Source organism: Scomber japonicus, chromosome 14 (assembly GCF_027409825.1).
Source record: "Scomber japonicus isolate fScoJap1 chromosome 14, fScoJap1.pri, whole genome shotgun sequence".
NCBI lineage: Eukaryota > Metazoa > Chordata > Actinopteri > Scombriformes > Scombridae > Scomber > Scomber japonicus.
Window position 1 is genome coordinate 27,800,391 of NC_070591.1, and position 17,962 is coordinate 27,818,352.

The following is a 17,962-nucleotide window of genomic DNA, read 5'->3' on the forward strand; positions in this document are numbered from 1 at the left end:
TGGTTGTTCGCCTTGCTGTGTTAAATGCTGCTTGGACTCCCATTTGGGATAATAGTTGGGCTGCGGCTTGGTAGACATTCCTGAATGAGGAGAAGTCCATCAGCATCGCCAGTAAGTCCATCAGCATCGCCAGTTCATCCCCGATGATGGTCACCCTGCTGGGCTGGGCAGTGAGGAGAAACCTCAGAGCTCTGACATCAGCGGAGAAGACTGTCTGACGAAGAAACGAAATAGGGAGGATGCTAACAACCCGGATCTGGAGCTATCTGGGCTATCATCAGAGGAACCTGTCGAAAACTATTAAGTAGACATTTGAAAAAGTTACAAAGTACTTAAAATGATTGATATCATTGTTTTCTCATCTGCCACCACTATGGTTTATTTGAGTTTAAGGGCAAAAAAACTGGTTAAGTCTGAGGAACAATTGTGCTCATGGTTAAAAGAAACCAATACTGACTGTTGGCAGGAAATGGGGTGAAAACTGCATGCCAACTATTTCCCCAACCTTCTTTGTATGAGAATTTCCAAGTCTATAACCACCTCACATTACTACTACTACAACTACTACTACTACTACTATTTGAGCTTTGCTTTATAATTCTTTGTTTCTATCTCTCTCTGTGTGTGTGTGTGTGCGTGTGTGTGTGTGTGTGTGTGTGTGTGTGTGTGTGTGTGTGTGTGTGTGTGTGTGTTGGTGTGTGTGCGAGTGTGCTGCTGAGTAGCTCTAGATATAGATAAAGATTAGAGATAAAGGAGTAGGGTTTCATTCCAATGAATGCAACTTCTAAATGACTTTAGGTGTGTGTGTGTGTTTTAGGCGGATGCAAGCAAGTGTTCCTGTGTGTGTGTGTGTGTGTGTGTGTGTGTGTGTGTGTGTGTGTGTGTGTGTTGTGACGCCACAGACGAGCCAAGCTGTAATGCACCCATTCAGTTTGTTTGCACAGCCACCCAGCAGAACCAGCAGGTCCACAGATTCAATCAGAGAGGATGTGGTTTCACTTCTAATTTTACACAAACAGTTTCAGCTACGACGTGAGTGACTGTAAAGCTGAGGATGAATGGATGTACAGATGGATGGGTAGTAGGAAGTGTGTGTGTGTGTGTGTGTGTGTGTGTATGTGTGTGTGTGTGTGTGTGTACATGCATGCCTGCTGTTCTCTTCTGCTTGCATTCATGGCTGCATGTGAGGCATACAAGCAAGAGGGATCTTGTTGCCAAAGCATGTAGACTGCATGGGGATGCACCCCTTCAATGCATTTGTGTATATTCTATGTACTATATGTGTTTTTGGACATTATTATTACAGTGTGTGACTGTTGTGTGTCTGTGAGTGTGTGTGCAGCACTCCTGACCCACTGATCTTACAGGGGAGCAGTAATGAGCTTATTAGTCTGGGGATGTATTTAAAGCAGGTCACAGCAGTCTGGATTATTAACAGCAGACTGTATGAACACAGACATGTGATATGTGGTAGTGGCAGTATTTGTAAAAGCAGTAATAACAGTTAAGGCAGTGTAAGTGCTAGTTGTTAATGCTGTGGTTGTGTAGTTTTGTTAATAAGCAGGATGAGTCCATGTCATATAATTTTGGTAATTGTCACCATCTGGCTGTAATGAATGAAATAAGTTAGGACATAAAACTTTGATGTCACTGAATATTTAAACTTTCAGTGTATGTTTTGCCATGCGACCCACCAGCCACATGGATTTTCTTTAAACTTTCATGCAACTTCACCCAATGATACCTAGAGTTTCTATTATCACTGTTTTTACCCCAAAGGACTGGACCCTATGTTGGGTGCTGCTGCAGTGGGAGTAGATGCAGTTAGTTGTAGCTGTGACATCAGGTGTAGTTGTATTGATTACATGGACAGACTTCATGGCCATAGAAAAAGCCTTAGAAAAAAACACTTAAACATCAATTGACATCTCAACTAATAAGGAGTAAGGAGCAGATCGCCATTTCCTCTTTGGGAGGGGGCTTATTTTGTTGGACACTATTTTTGTGGCCATTTACCTGTTGCTACTTGTCATGAATGTAGCTACCTAACTATGAATGGTGGCAACATGCCCATTCTTGACCCCAACCTACAAAACCACAGCCATCAATGAGCATCAAAGCAGATCTATTTGAATAGCACAGTGATGAACAAACTGAAAATCAATGAGTCACTAACATGTAATTCCTAAAACTCTAAACTGAGGACTATTAGATAATGAAGTTACTTGTGCAGTTACTAATGAAGTTACAAGTAGATAATGAAGTTACTTTGGAACAGACACAATGATTTGTTCCTATAACTGTGAATCTAATGAGTTTGTCATATCCGATCAGGACTTTCTATGTTTGTGTTTGGACTCATTTTATTTTGAAATATTTTCTCCTAGTCTTTTTGTATCTTTACATCCTGTGTTTTCCCGCCTTGGTTGATTACTTCATGTGTTTCACCTGTGTCTTGTTTTACTCACCTGTGTCCAGTTTCTAATCGTCCCTTATGTATTTAAGTTCAGGTTAGCTTGTAATATTAGTTGCTATTTTTTATCTCAGGAAGTAGTTAAGAATGCCTAATTATACTTCATGACTACTATTGTCAATCATTTTTTGTATACCCTTAAGTTTAGCAAAGTATACTACAGTGAGGAGTAGTGAGTTTAAGCTAGTAATTACTTTTAAATGAGAAGCCATAATTAGCTCCTTGAAACCAAATACAGCTAATGGCTAGTTAGGTCATGATTTGTTTCCATAACTACACAAAATTCGGTGTACCACAATGTCAAGTGTAGCCATGTTTTTTGCAATACTAAGATGAATTGATCCATATACAAGTACCACGCATTGTAATACTACTACTACAATAACTACTCAGTTGCTAAAAGCTACAGCAACATATAAAGATCCAGTAAATAAGTGTTAGGAAACTACACTGTGGCTCCAGAAAAAATGTGTTAATCTCCCCGACATCTTTTCCATACAAGTATTAGCCTATAAATCACCACATATCAGGAAATGTCATTAAAAACACACACACACACAGCTCGTTTACTCTTTGCTTTCTCTGACTTTGTGACACAGCTTAATGGTCTCTCTGAGCTCGACTGCAGTGATGGCAGTAATTGAGTAAAAACGTGGGTAAACACACAGGTCAAAAGTTAAAGGCAAATATTGACCCACTGACTCGAGAACCAGGAGGCTAGAGAGAAAAGAGCGAGGTGAGGAGACAGCGAGACATTACTCGTGGAAAGTTTTTACTGCTGGTTCACCTAACGGCCTTCTTGGATGATTTTCAGAGGCAAAGAAAATCACACCACAGGTCCAACTATTCATTTCTGTGCGGGTTTTAAGCTTTCAAGCAATGAGACTATTTCAAGTTCAAGTTCCTTTTAATTCCCACCGAGTCAGGCAGGAGGAATTTGTCTCAGCTCAGATGAAAATCACTCTGACATTTACAGCACCTATCAGTGCCATGCAGAACTAAAGATCCTGTAGACAGAGCACTTAAACTTCACAGAACAAAATACAAACTAATGTGGTTTCTCACTGTTAAACTGTTAAACATTTAGCTGTCTCCTCATATAGCCACTTCCTTGGACTTTCACATGCTTATTTTTATTTAAACAGGGACTTTTAGTGAACAAACTCAATGATTATTTTCCAAACTTTCTCCAGTGTCCCCGCTAGCTAAGTTTCCTTGCTCCTTCTCAAGTTACAGCTGTCTATCTCTGACATCTGCATGGAAAAATTAGACCCATGAAAAGATTTCCAATCTCTGAGATTGGACAAAGAACCTTACTGCCTTTCATAGTAAATTACCTATATCAGTGTATGTGTATCTTAGCTATATCTTCAACTACTTGCTTTTGCTTCCAGTGGGCATTCATTATGAAAACTCTTGAGTTTCAGCCGAGCAACTATCACGATAACGACTCCGGGGTGGAAATCTAGAGCAGAGGCCATTTTGGTTCTTCAATGACACGTAATGGAGGCCATTGAGTGGTCCCTGGACAGGAAACTAGGGGCCGTTGGGGGTCGTTGACAGGCGTCACTGACCCTTTTCTCCACTCATGTGGGGAGAAACCGGAGCCCCCCAGCTGACAACACAACATCTCCTCACATTCAGAGCCGGCCAAAGATTTGGTGCTAATAGCTGAGGAATGATGATTGTCCCCGTGGTCAGATTTCACAGAGGAGACGTTCACAGACAAAAGGCAGGGAGGGGAGAATCAGCTCAGTGTCAAACACTCCTAGAGACAGACTCCAGAGGTTTTTTGTATGAGGAAATGGCAATTTGTCCTCTTTCTGTTGTCAAAAACAACAGATTCAAACAGCTGGGTTCATAGAAGTCAAGAAAAATATTATGTGGACATCCTAGATAGTTGAAACAAACATAGACTAGAGTTATAATTGCTTTTTACCTACATGACATACGTGTAGACAAACTGCAACTGGATATACAGTAGTTTCATTTTCAGACTTTGCTTCATTTACTTGAATGTACAATGTGGATCTTTTGACCACGTGTAGCACTATGGAGCAATGTTTTTACAAGCTGGTCCCCATTTAGTTGCGAACACATGGGTGACGCAATTCACATCCTGCTGCTCCTTTCACCCTATTCTGCTAAGTGACAAACGGTGTCAGTACCGGGCCAACAAATATGGCAGTGCGCTAACAAAGGTGATGAAGAAGAAGACTGCAAACAAACATGGACATAAACAAAGCAGGATTTAAGCTTTTCAAATGTTTTGAGAGGAAAGACTCATTTGTTGGCCTCAAGGAAACACAGAATGGCTGTGGTCAGAATCATGATACATAATATAAATATAATTGTGGATGGTTTACAAGGAAAATCCACAGGGCACCTTTGATTGCATCGTGCACATTGTGTGAGGATGTGTACAACCTCTGAACGCTATGAAGAAACACTAGATTGACAGGATAACTATCATGGGCACACGACTGTTATAAACAAGTGTATCATAGGCTTTAGGGTTAAAATACCTTCCCCCACATTGGTTGAACAACTGGGAAAATGTATTGGAACCACAGTGGAGCTCAGTAATATTTGAATCTTGTAAGTTATGAGTTCAGACGACACAACCGTCAATCACCGCAAGACCCACAAACACAAATACCCCTCTCAGATAACGACATGTGCGGCGAATCAAGTGATCGAGTGACACTCACTCACTCGGATCTCTTCAAACACCAAACTCAAAGCCACCACAGATGGAGACGGAGAGGCCTCCGATGGAGCGAAAAGTCAAACTTCATCTCCGAACCAAACAAACAAGAAGATTTGCTTCAGACAAGCGAGACCAAACAGGATTAGAGTCGATTGAATGAAACACCGGAGTAAAGGACATGAAGGAGTTACTGGGATGTCGCAGACAAAACTCTGCTTTGCTTTTCAGACCACTGTTTGAAGTCTGAAGATCTGGATATAGGTCAACAGCGCCTACTCGCTCTCTCTCTCTGTCTGTTTAAAAAGCATCCAGACCTTTCCTCTTTCCTCCAACCGCAGATATCCTCCGATTTCTGCCAAGTCTTCCCTTGGCTCCCATCCAGCAGGCAAACTCAAACCTCCCCTCCCTCATTCCAAACCAACCATCCATCCATCCCTCCTTCTTCTTTCTTTCTTCTACTTTCTCTGTCTGTTGTGTAAACCTCTGAACTACAACCACAGGGATTTTCATGTTTTTACAAGAAATGAAGTTTGACATAGCCCTTAAAGGTACAGCGAGCTGCGTGACCCCAGGTCCCCTGAAAGCTATTCAAACCCCACAAGAGCAAATTAAAAATGCATTGTCATTAATCTAAAGTGACGTCTGTTTTTTTTCAAGTTCAAGGACTTTTTTTTTTCTTTTAGGTTACAAGCTTTCCATCCCTGTCCCTCCTCCTACTCCTCTTCTTCATCATCCACCCATCTCCCTGGCAAGTACTATTACCACTAATCCTGCTGTCTGACTCAAGCCTGGGACCCTTTTTGCATTGATGGCCAAGAGGGAGAAACCCCCAACCAAAAACCACATTGCTCTATGAAGGACGTGTGAAAACCCTGCAAATATCTACAGTAGGTTTGGAGTAATGAGAGGGAATCTGATGTATAGCTCGGAAACATGAACGCTGTTTCTTTGGTTTGTTCTCTTGCCCGCTCCTTCCCCCTGCTCCTTTCCCCCTCACATACATGTGATGCATCAGTGACTCTCGGTTTGTGTTGCTGGTACATTCAAGGAGCTGATAGTTGTATCAGGCCTAATTTTTATTGGCACAGGTCAAAAGCAAATACCAGTGTTCCAGCAGTCAAACACTGTACACACACACAGCTTTCTTTGTTTAAAGATATGACGGCGTGCCTGGGATGTAAAATTAAACATGTTTAATCAACAAAACTCTTCTTTTTGTTTCCAGTCATAAAATTGTCCACAGATCCTCATCCAAGATTCGAATGTGAAAGCAAGTAGTGGTTTAACATGCAGTTTCACTATTCAAGTTACAGATAGCTTGTTTTCCTCAAGTAGACTGAAGTATATTTAAGCTCTGTATGTTCATGCCAAAATGCTTAATAGCTTAAAGGCTGCAAATGGAAATCAGACGGCTCCTGATATCACGTTTTAACTTGTGTGAATCAACATGAAGTATGAGCATTGTGCAACTTTGCAAAAATACGGTTGACTTATTCTCATTACTGATGGATTAAGTTTATCACTTTAAATGTCTACAGAGTCGATTTCGACATATCTTCGGTCATTCTGCCTGCACACAAATATAGTCACAGTACGAACAGAGTATGAGAGAAAAAAGCATACTGGCATCATCCTTTAGTAAATGATCTAAAAGCAACAAGTGAACAATTGTAACTATAATTTACATTACCCTCAAAAAAGCTGCTTAGACACCACAATGCTCAACAGTGATGCTATTTACTTAAGGGGCGCAAGTCAAATCCATTAAGTTGTAGGAAAACAGAAACAAAAAGGGCAGAGGTCACAATGCTTTTGTCCCCCAGGATGAATATATGATGATTTGTATTGGAGGAGCTGGAGAGTCTCATCTTGTTTTGCTAAAGAGACATAAAGAGTCTCAGCGCTAACCAACATTAGACCACCCATCGAACACGCACACATACACACACACACACACACACACACACACACACACACACACACACACACACACACACACACACACACACACACACACCCACCCAGGTTTACTTAAATCTGGTTTGTGTCCCTGAAAGTGACTTAAGTCCTCCACAAACACACATGCACACACACATACAAATAAGGCCAGATTTCAATCCCAGTGGTGATAGATAAATGGGAAGCCTGAACATGAGACTCACTGTATCAACAGGCCTTGAAGGGTCACTGAGGGAGAGGGCTTGTCTTTAACACCTTTGTCATAACAGCAAACATGCAGCCAGACCATGATTGGAATCTGAAAGGCATTCTGGGAAAACACAGCTGATGGCTGATGAAGGGCTAAACCACCCAAGACACCCAGACAGTGATGTGACAGCTAATTACTAAAAACTAAAATGGAGCTCCACTGCTGTAGTCCCTATACTCTGCAAAGTAAGCCACTATTTGCAACATGGTGTACTTTATTTATATACATTCTTGCTGCTGTAAGCCATGTCACTAGCTCTACATTTGGTAAATTATACACTCATCAGCCACTTTTTTGGGTACACCTTGCTAGTAACAGTTTGAACCCCCTTTTGCCTTTAGGACTGCCTTAATTCTTCATGGCATAGATTCAACAAAGTGCTGGAGACATTCCTCAGAGATTTTGGTCCATAATGATATGATAGCATCAATGCATGCTGCAGATGTGTCAGCTGCTTATCCATGATGTCAATCTCCTGTTCAACCACATCCCAAAGGTGCTCTACTGGATTGGTATCTGGTGACTATGGAGACCATTTAAACAGAGAACTCTTTGCCATGTTCAAGAAACCAGTTTGAGATTATTTGAGCTTTGTGACCTGGTGCATTATCCTGCTGGAAGTAGCTATTAGATGAAGGGTGCACGCTGGTCATAAAGGGATGGACATGGTCAGGAGCAATACTCAGGTTAATACTGTTGCATTTCAACAATGCCCAATTGGTACTAAGGTGCCAAAAATAATCTCCATACCATTATACCACCATGACCAGCTTGAACTGTTGATGCAAGGCAGGGTGAATCCATGCTTGCCATGTTGTTTTAGTAAAAGTTTGACCCTACCAACTGAATGTTGCAGCCAAAATCAAGACCAAGACATTTTTCCAATCTTCTATCATCCAATTTTAATAATTCCATGCCAATTGTAGTCTCAGTTTCCAGTCCTTAGCTTTCAGTAATGGCACTCGGTTTGGTCTTCAGCCCATCTACTTCAAGGTTGGATGTGTTGTACATTCAGACATGCTCTTCTGCGTACCTCAGCTGTAACGACTGGTTAGTTGAGTTACTTTTGTCTTTCTATCAACTCAAACCAACCTGGTCATTCTCCTCTAACCTGTGGCATCAACAAGGTGCTGTCTTTTAAAATCAGAAACCAATTGGCAATGTCTATTGTTCGCTATCCATCCTTGCTTTGTTGCTAGCAGTAAAGTTGTTTCCTACTGTTTCATAACGACTTAAAACATGATGATTCAGTGTTGAACTTGGCAACTTAATGTATTTAAGGACTTATCTTGGTACTTGTTTGTCTTGACTTTGGACTTGAAAAATAATTGACCTTGCCCACCTCTGTTCTGCAATGTAGAATCTGATAACAATTCAAATGAACTGCATTAGAACAAGTTCAGTTTAAAGGCTTTTCAGCACTGGTTGACAATAAATGGACCACATCTGAAACCACATCTTTTAAATAAAAACATACATGCAGATCAACAGACTCATACATCAGTTTAAGGCTGATATGTCATGAAATATTCTTAAGTGCTTTCCTGTAGTGTTGAAATGGAGAATGGTACTCAAGGACTATTTTTCCTCTTCACACCCTACCCAACATACCATTTATTGTGGCATTTTTGAAGTGCCATTATTAGGTGCTATTACCAAGTAAATTACAGTATATCTCCCAGCACACATGCTAGCTGCAATGACACCGTAAATGTGTTCATAAACACACACACACACACACAGCAGCTGGTGCATAGGCTGCATCTGTACATCTCAAACACTGATAGACCCCCATTACTTTAATATGAAAATTACAACCACATGAAATTTCTCCCATGGTTCAAACATGCAGCGGCTGGCGACCGCACTGTATGGCAGCCTGTCGCTCCAGCCCTGTTTTTTTTTTTCTTTGCCTCCCCTCCCTCAACTGTAGATCAGGCACTTCAAGGTTTGCCAACCATAACACAGTTGGCACAGCATTTGCCCTCCCATCACAGCAGTGCACGCAAACGTTGTTTCACTTCTTTCTTCTCTTTTTTTTCCCTCCTCATCTGTTTATTTTGGTTTTTCGTCTCTTTTCCGAATGGAAATTTTGAGGTCGATTGGTGTTGCCTGTTCCGGGCGAACAGTTCCAAGCACAAAGGGTAGGATGAGGGATGGGCGGAGGGTTGAAGGGAGACAGTAAGAAGTCGCGGGGGAAATTTCGATTTTTAACCGGCATTGAGGGAGCTTCAAAACAGCTCCCATGTGTTCTTTATTTCAGCTGGGGTTCGATGGCAAATGGAGCGAAGCGAAAGCTGGCTAGACCCTCTCCTCGACACACAAGTACCGTGCACAGACCCGCATACACATACACAGAGAAAGACGTACATACTCTGCCCACTCTCCCCATCCGCCAACCACATCCACTGACTACAAACCAATACAGAGCAGAGGACTGTACTTTCCCAGACCCTGCTGCCAGTTTGGACTTATAACATTACCTAGATTTGGTTTATGACAATACAACAAGACACTGAGGTTTGCAGGAATGCAGGACTGTCTTACAAAGCCATGGATATACACATATTATAGTTAACAGTCATCCAGGGAAGGGAATTGAGTATATACTTTCACTTTTCCAGGAGCAACAGTCTGTTTCACATTCAATCTGTTTCAGGCATGGGAGCTGCTAGTAGGCTGTTGGCCACAGAGCAGTGCTTCCTGCCTTGCTCAAGGGGCATAGCAATGCTAGATGACGAGTGAGAAGACAGCATTACTCATTCATTTTCCCTCATCTTTCTGGCTGGTTAAGACACTGAAAAAAAACAAAAAACACCCATTTAGCCACAACCCCACCATGTCATACTTACATGACAAATTTCTTGGCCAAGTTATATTAAAAGGAAAGTTCTGGTTAATTAGAACTTGCGTCTTCGCTTCGTCGTCTTGGCCGTCTATTCTTTTGGTTAAGAAAACAGTCTGATCTGATCAGGCAAGAAATATAAAAGGTCAGACAATAATCAGACTTGCTGTAAACAAATCAAGCTTTCATTTGGACAAGAAAGGAAGGTCAAAGTTGAACCAGTAAATGAGTCTGTAAACTGTGATGTGATGTTTACGATGGATAATTTGAGATTTATTTTATTGCTGTTTTATCTTCCATTTCCAATACTAAAGCGATGTTTCCACATTCTAAGATCTAACCAATTAATTTGCTCAGTAAAAGTTTTATTATTAAAGAGAGAGAATTATGGCCCAAACTATTAAACTTCCATTATTTATTGTTTTGACATTTTGGGTCGCGCTACAAGCTGTTAAAAGTTGATATGTTTAACGTCTTAGCCAGCAGACATGGACCAACATTAACATTCAGTTGGAGTTGGGTTTAGGCAACCTTACAATCACAATAGTCACACTCCTTTAAGCTCTGCTTTGGTCTCCACAAACTCCATATGGTAATGCTAAATGTTCCACTATGTTCACTAGCTAGTCACTAACTCTGTTGGTCTGCTGTTTGTACATTACCTTCCCTGTAACAATGTGTTTATCAGAGCTTTATTGCTGAGAACAGCTGCCAGCCACAGCTGGAAACTGATGAATGCAACAAGACATAAATTATACTTTTAAGTTGCTGAGCTAAAAGTTGCTGAAAAGATGTAATAGAGCTCAGGGTGGTTCATTGTTAACCTTCCTGTTGTCCTCCCAGGTCAATTTGACTGTTAATAAAGCATAAAGTGTAAATCATCACCCAATGCTGAGTTAGACCTTTTTAGCCAACCTCATTCCAACTTTGCACTTTATTAAATTATGTTCAAAATGCCTAATTTAAATGAGATTACAGCTCATTTTTTAGTTAAAAAAAGCAGAAATGATAAATTATTTGAACTAAATTGTCGATAGATTATCACAAACCGGTACATGTCAAAGTTTGGTCAGGATACAGCTTTGAAACCATTTCAAATATTTGAATACCCGTTGCCCTCATGGGTCCAAATTGACCTGGTCTGGTTTTACTGTTTATAAAACATAAAGTACAAATTATTACCCACCCATTATTATCACTTGTAAAGAATGTAGTATGGAACCATCCATGTGATTTTCAGGAATTTAGATGAAATAAATTCATACTTTTTTTAAACCAGAGGACAAAAATATTGATTAGTTCAGCTTTAAAATAAGACAAAGTTATAATGAATACAAATGATCCTCCTACTGGACAAAATTATTGACTAGTTCCTAATGTCTGACTACACATTTGATCCCATGACACAACTGTGTGATCTTGAGTATAAATGCCAATGACCATTACTAATGACAACAAACATGTATCAGTTGTTCTTTTATGCTTGCTTCTTGTCAGGATCTAATCCATCAGAGCAAATGTTTTGTTTCTTACTGCTAGGAGGGAAAGGCGGTCATGGAAACAAGCGTATTACAGATAAACACAGGAGGTGAAGCCCTCCTCTGTTTGTTCTGCTGTAAACATGAAAGCACTTTTCATGCTGGTGGAATGCAGCGATGAGTGTGTTTTCTGAGCGAGTGTGTGCGCCTCCATCTATGAATGTGTATAGAGCTATATGTCTGTTTATCCTCACCCCTTCATTTGTCAGCTTTATTGCTCAACCTAGATATATCAGTTAGATCTCTGTGTCATGTTTCAGTGAACAAACTGAGCTTACTCTCTGCTATTTGTAGCGTTGTTGCAATAACAGGCGGGACATATAGTTATTCTAATCTTGGCTGCTGATGGGAGATGCTGATCCAAAGTTCAGCTACAGCCGAGCTCTCAAAGCCACCAAATGAAAAAAAACAAGGTGACCGTGGTTAAGATCAGTCAGCCAAAGTTTTGCTTGTCATTGAAAATCAATGGCTTTCTTGAGGTCTGGTTTATTGCAGTGAATACATCTCTAGCATTTAATTCATATGGTTATAAAGATGGTATACATGGAGATACATATACATGGTCATAAATCCATGTGTTGAAGTCTGAGAAAGCAGTTAAAGGTGCATTTGTCAGCATCAGTATATATGTTAAATTGCTGTTAACATTGCTAAATCCTAAGGTTTGTCTTTATATTTTAACAACATATGCACTGAAAAGACTATAAACCAGTGATGAATTTGGAGCAGCCACAGTCTAATATGTCTGCTATAACTGTGCTACAGAATTAAACTGTTGTCTTAAAAACTATTATAGACATGCTATATAAAAGAGACATGTACATTAGAAGACATCATTTCAATAAACATGGCCAGTGTGGCTTAGTCAGTTTACCCAACCAGCAGAGCAGTCTAAACTAAGCCCTAAACTAAACAGCACCAGCAATTTTGGTGTAGTGGCCATAGACGAAATTACCAGTCAAGTAACACATTGATGATTATGTGTGGGGACATGTTGTTACCACACATAATCAAAGGAAACTCCTGTAAAACAATGGGGACATACAGGAATGGTTCTTCAAATTATCTCAATTTGAGTCACAGAGCCAATATGAATTACCAAGACAGACAAACATGTTCACAATGACATTGTTAACAGATGTTTAGCAGGTATAATGTTTACTGTTGTTATCTTATTTTAACATGTTAGCATGCTAAATTAGTTTGCTAATAGCAATACAGAAAAAGTTCAGTCGAGAGGAAGTTACAATTCATACTGCAAGGCACGGACATCTGTTCAGTATTATCTTTTGGGCATTTTTTTGCCTTTAGTTGAAAGTAACTGGCATAGAGGCCAACAGGACACAGGGAGAGAACAAAGCATGCAACAAAGGTCCTTTGCTGGAGTCGTACCAGGGACATTGCGCTAACGCTACATGCACGGTAAGCACTCAGCTACCAAATTGCTCCGTTCTGTACCTAAATTTCATTGCAATCAGTCCAGTGGTTGTCAAAACATTTCAATGAAACCTTGTGGTGACAATAGTCCAACAGTTCAGATATTCTGGTGGACTGAATGATTGACAGTTGGTTGCCAGTTGCTGTCCATAGGGCAATGCAAGTCATTACCTGACCTCTATCAGTATATTGTTCTTGAGTCTGTCTTCACAAAATAACATAATTGGTCAAAAGATGTAAAAATGACCTTGGTGTAATTTCTGGTGACAACCTTATCAGGTACTTTTGAGTGGTTACAATTAACTAATCCTTAATTACTGAAGTGGCTGATCATAAAATGCTTAAATAGTCTATTTTGGAGGGCAGCAAGATTATGTTGTTGGTGACTGAACCAGATTGGGATATCATTTTGTAACACAGCATGCAGTTCTCCTCATACACACTTGCTGTAAACACATACCATGCTTGATGATGTCTTGCCCCTCACAGAGCTATTTTCAACAGATCAAAAATGCAGATGTGGATTTTCGTCAAAATAAACGGCACTGATCGTGATAACTGTAATGTAGTAATGTACCCCCCCCGCTCTATTATTTATAATGCAAGCTGCTCTTAAAAAATAATGAGTAAGTTCAACTATTAAACTCTGGACAGCTGTAACAATGAGCAACCTGTGGCCTTCTAGTCTAGACACACTGTAACAGGTTCCCTCGTGACTGTGATTATGCTCTTAATCGCACAGAAAATGTCACCGACCTGTAACTTGACCTATGGCCTTGTTACACATACACACATAAACATTCACACACCAAGCAGATCAGGCAATAATCCTCCCCCCTACAGACACAGGAAAAGGTGTGGTATAACAGATTACCGGGATATGCATCGATCAGAACGTTACATCGCTCCCCAGGTTCTCACATACTGTTCAAAAACACACTCAACCATTTCCAATTGAGCCAGATCCTCCCTTGAGACGAGCTAACGGCAGACCAGATGTGGCTGTAATGCTGTTTTAATGTCGGACTTATATAGAAACCTCTATAGGAACAACCAGAGGGCCTTCAGCACCTCATCACCAACACCAGAGCCACCGAAGCGAAACAGTCAAATCCCTTGTCTGAGGATTAATTTAAGCTTCGGAGCAGCAAGTGTAGGCGGTCAAAGGCTGAGTGTACTTTGATAGCATCACTGCCAAACGTTTGGATGTTTTATCTTTCTTATAGTTTGGCTGTTCTGCTGTCTGGGGATGATGTTTGTTAACATTGCTATGGAAATGTTGGACATAACAATTATTATCATAGAGTCATGATGAGGGAATTTCCACTGGTGAGGAGTGTGTGTGTGTGTGTGTGTACGTGCATTGGTGTGTGTGTGTGTGTGTGTGTGTTGGCTGAGGAGGAGATGCAAGCAGAGATGGGAGAGATATCTGCGTGATGATAATGGTGGTTTGGACTAAATCATCATGCAGGTTGGTACAGCCAAATATCTCTCTGTCTCATTTGTCTCCCTCATCCATGAAGCCTCGGCCTCTTCTTCTGATTCTCTCCTCCTTCTTTTTTTCTCTCCTCATTACTCTCTCTTATGCAAAACATCCCTGCTCTCCTGTTTCATAACCTACCATCGTCATCATGATTTGTGTTCAGGGCAGCTAAAATAAAAGCTTTCCTGGGAAGAAATTAAATGCTTTCAGTGGAAATAAAGTCTTAACTGACCAGACCCGAACTGAACTGCAGCTCAGCATGATTTAAGAGGGAACACACCTCCAATTCTCCACTGACTCACCAATGGGACAGTCATTACAAATTGCAGGCCGTGCAAGCCAAGCTTTGTTCAAAAACAGCAGCTTTATTTCAATTCCAGGGAATAATCCAGAGTTTACAAAGATACCAAATTAATGTGGTCTTAAAGCTCAGTGTAAAACGAGGGGGAAAGTATGTTAATAGGTTACATTTTATATGAAAGTGAGTTGTGTCTGGAGCAAAGGTGGGTGAGTGTTTGTTCATGTTTGCCACCTCAAAAAAAAAAACAAAATAACATTTGGTTGGGTGTAGCCAACTCATGAGTTAGATTTATTGTGGGTGTAATCATTACTGTTTGAGTGATAAAGAGAAGCGAAAGTATTTTGGCCCCTCTCTCACTTTGGACCACAACCCTGTGGGTGAGTTGCAGTTCATTCAGAAAGCTGCAGACAGAGTTCTTCTTGGATAAGGAAAAGAGAGCACATTACATCTGTCTGCATACTGTATCATGGCTTCCAGTATGCACCAGAGCTAATATAAAAGAGAGAAGTAAAAAGAAGCAAAACTTCCTCACTTGGTGTGGTATGATTAGTAGTTTGTGGTGTCTAATTTTCACTAACGTAACATAGATATTACAATGTCATGAGGTACTTTAATGACACTTGTGCTTTTATTAGGCCACATTGTAGCTTTTACCATCATCCAATAGTTTGCATTTTTGGCCACTGCTCAGCAAACGTTACATAGGCTCATTTTAAGGACTGAATGAATGCATCAAAATGGGTTTGACATGCTTAGAGGATGACTCCAACTACAAAGAATCTGATCCATAGTTGTTTACTGGCAGGAAGAAACTTGGAGCAGCAGAAACAGTGAGTGCTCCGTCTGTGCATATGTTAGCACGTTAGCAGAGCAGTAGCAATAGTGAGTACTCAGTAGCGCTCTGTGGCTACTGGTTAGATACGCTAGGGGAGTTTATATCGCATCAACGCCATCATATAGAAACCAGGTCAGGTCACGTGGAAAGCTTTTAAAATAGTTTGGAAAATGACATTTAAGTGTTAAAACATATGGTCTTTTTTCGAATTTGAATACATATGGAACACTACTGGGAAGCTACAGAATGATTCAAAGTCTTGTGAAACTGTCTTCACGTTGCTATTGTATATTAGCAATTGACCAGTTGGATTGTGCATGTTGAAAACCATGTGGTTGTGAATGGGTCTCCTGAACTACTTTAACTTTAAAAATGCATTTTTCTGTCTTTTCTTTTGAAATACCAATCCAAATGGCACTGAGGTTTTCATAGCAAAATGTTGCCATTTAATGTCATTATATCAGCCTACCTTCTCGCCAGCAGTCAAGCTGTTTATAGTCAAAGCTTTGGATGATCTCAACATGAGAACTAGTTGGAACAGCACTGCCAATTTCAGTAAATGCAATCAGGGGAGATACGTTACAAAACCAGTCTTGGATGCTGTTGTAAGAGCATTTGGACACTTTCAATCCAAACACTATTGAGCAACATGTATTTTTAGCACAATCCGAGTTGGAAATGAAGTCAATACCATGACAGTATTGATATACTTAAACCATAATTAGGTCTCATTATATCAGAGATACAGACCGTAAAGATGTCAAATCTCACAACAACTTTATGATATTCATCGTTAAAGCGGCTTTTGGCAGTCTGGCAGCACCTTCAGGCAGTAAGGGATAGCAGTTTAAACTGGAAAACTATTAAGTTCTTTATTCCTTATCCAACTTTAATTGTTGGCGAGTATTTACAGTTGAATTAATTTTGCAATCGTCCTTCAATATTTTTGGCTGGACCGTGACAGCTGGACCAGTCCGACACACGCGAAAGTCTGTCACTGACTGATTGAGTGACTCACTGACTTAGAGATGAAGTTGGACCATTTGGCCGCCAAAAGTACGTATCCCAGAATGGATTTCGCACCAACCAGCAGCAAGCAGTAATTGCAGAGATTAAGCTGTCGTAATTTTCGCTGTCAGGCTGTTAATATGTCAGTTTGTTAAGTTTTAATATTTTTTTAGGCGAGTATAGTGCCACGATTACCTACCAATGGAGACAGTCGTATGACATTTACGTGAGAAGAGTGGATTTGTTCGCCGTTGCCAACACACATGAAACTCATTTACACTCAACATTAATGATTAACTTCATAGTTACTGCATCAAAACTATTGCTTGGGTTGTAGGTAGGTGAAGTAATATATAAAACATAAAAAAACAAGAGCACCATACAGTCTATAGTATTGTTAAAGTTTGTCTCATGTGTATAGCGCCTTGAGTAAAGTGCTATACAAATAAATATAAATATTATATAAAACAAGTATGTTAAAAATGCTACATGTCTGATAGTAACCAGTACAATTTAAAGGACCAGTGTGTAAGATTTGGAAAAGTTATGGTAGTGGAAAAACTTATGTAAAACACAAAAAACTCTCTCTAGAGTCAGTTTTTATCTGTTTTGGGCTACTGTAGAAACATGGTGGTGCAGCATAGTGGCTTTTGTGGAAGAGGACCTGCTCCCTATGAAGATAAAAAGGGCTCATTCTAAAAAAAACCCGCCACAATTCATATTTTCAGGTGATTATACACTAATTAAAACATACTTATTAATGTTATATTCCATTTCTGCCAAGTCCATTCCGCTAGATCCTACACACTGCACCTTGAAAAGCCCTCTAGCCTTTCAACCACACTGGGTTTTGACCTAGTGTTGTTTATTGTACGTGATATCCTGTTTCTCATGCAACGCGCCAGCACTCTGTGTATCCTACTGTGACGAGCTATTTGCCAATATGTCATCATCGGTGTAACAACATGAAAATTCTTAATTTTTATTGCACTCTGTGATTTAAAGTGGCTCTTGTTCTGTTCCTGATCTAATGAGTCAGAGTTGCAGACAGCCATTGCCAAACATTTCTGAGAGCCAGATCCAAAACAAACCCTTGCAGACGTTGGGGTGAGTCTTTCAGTCT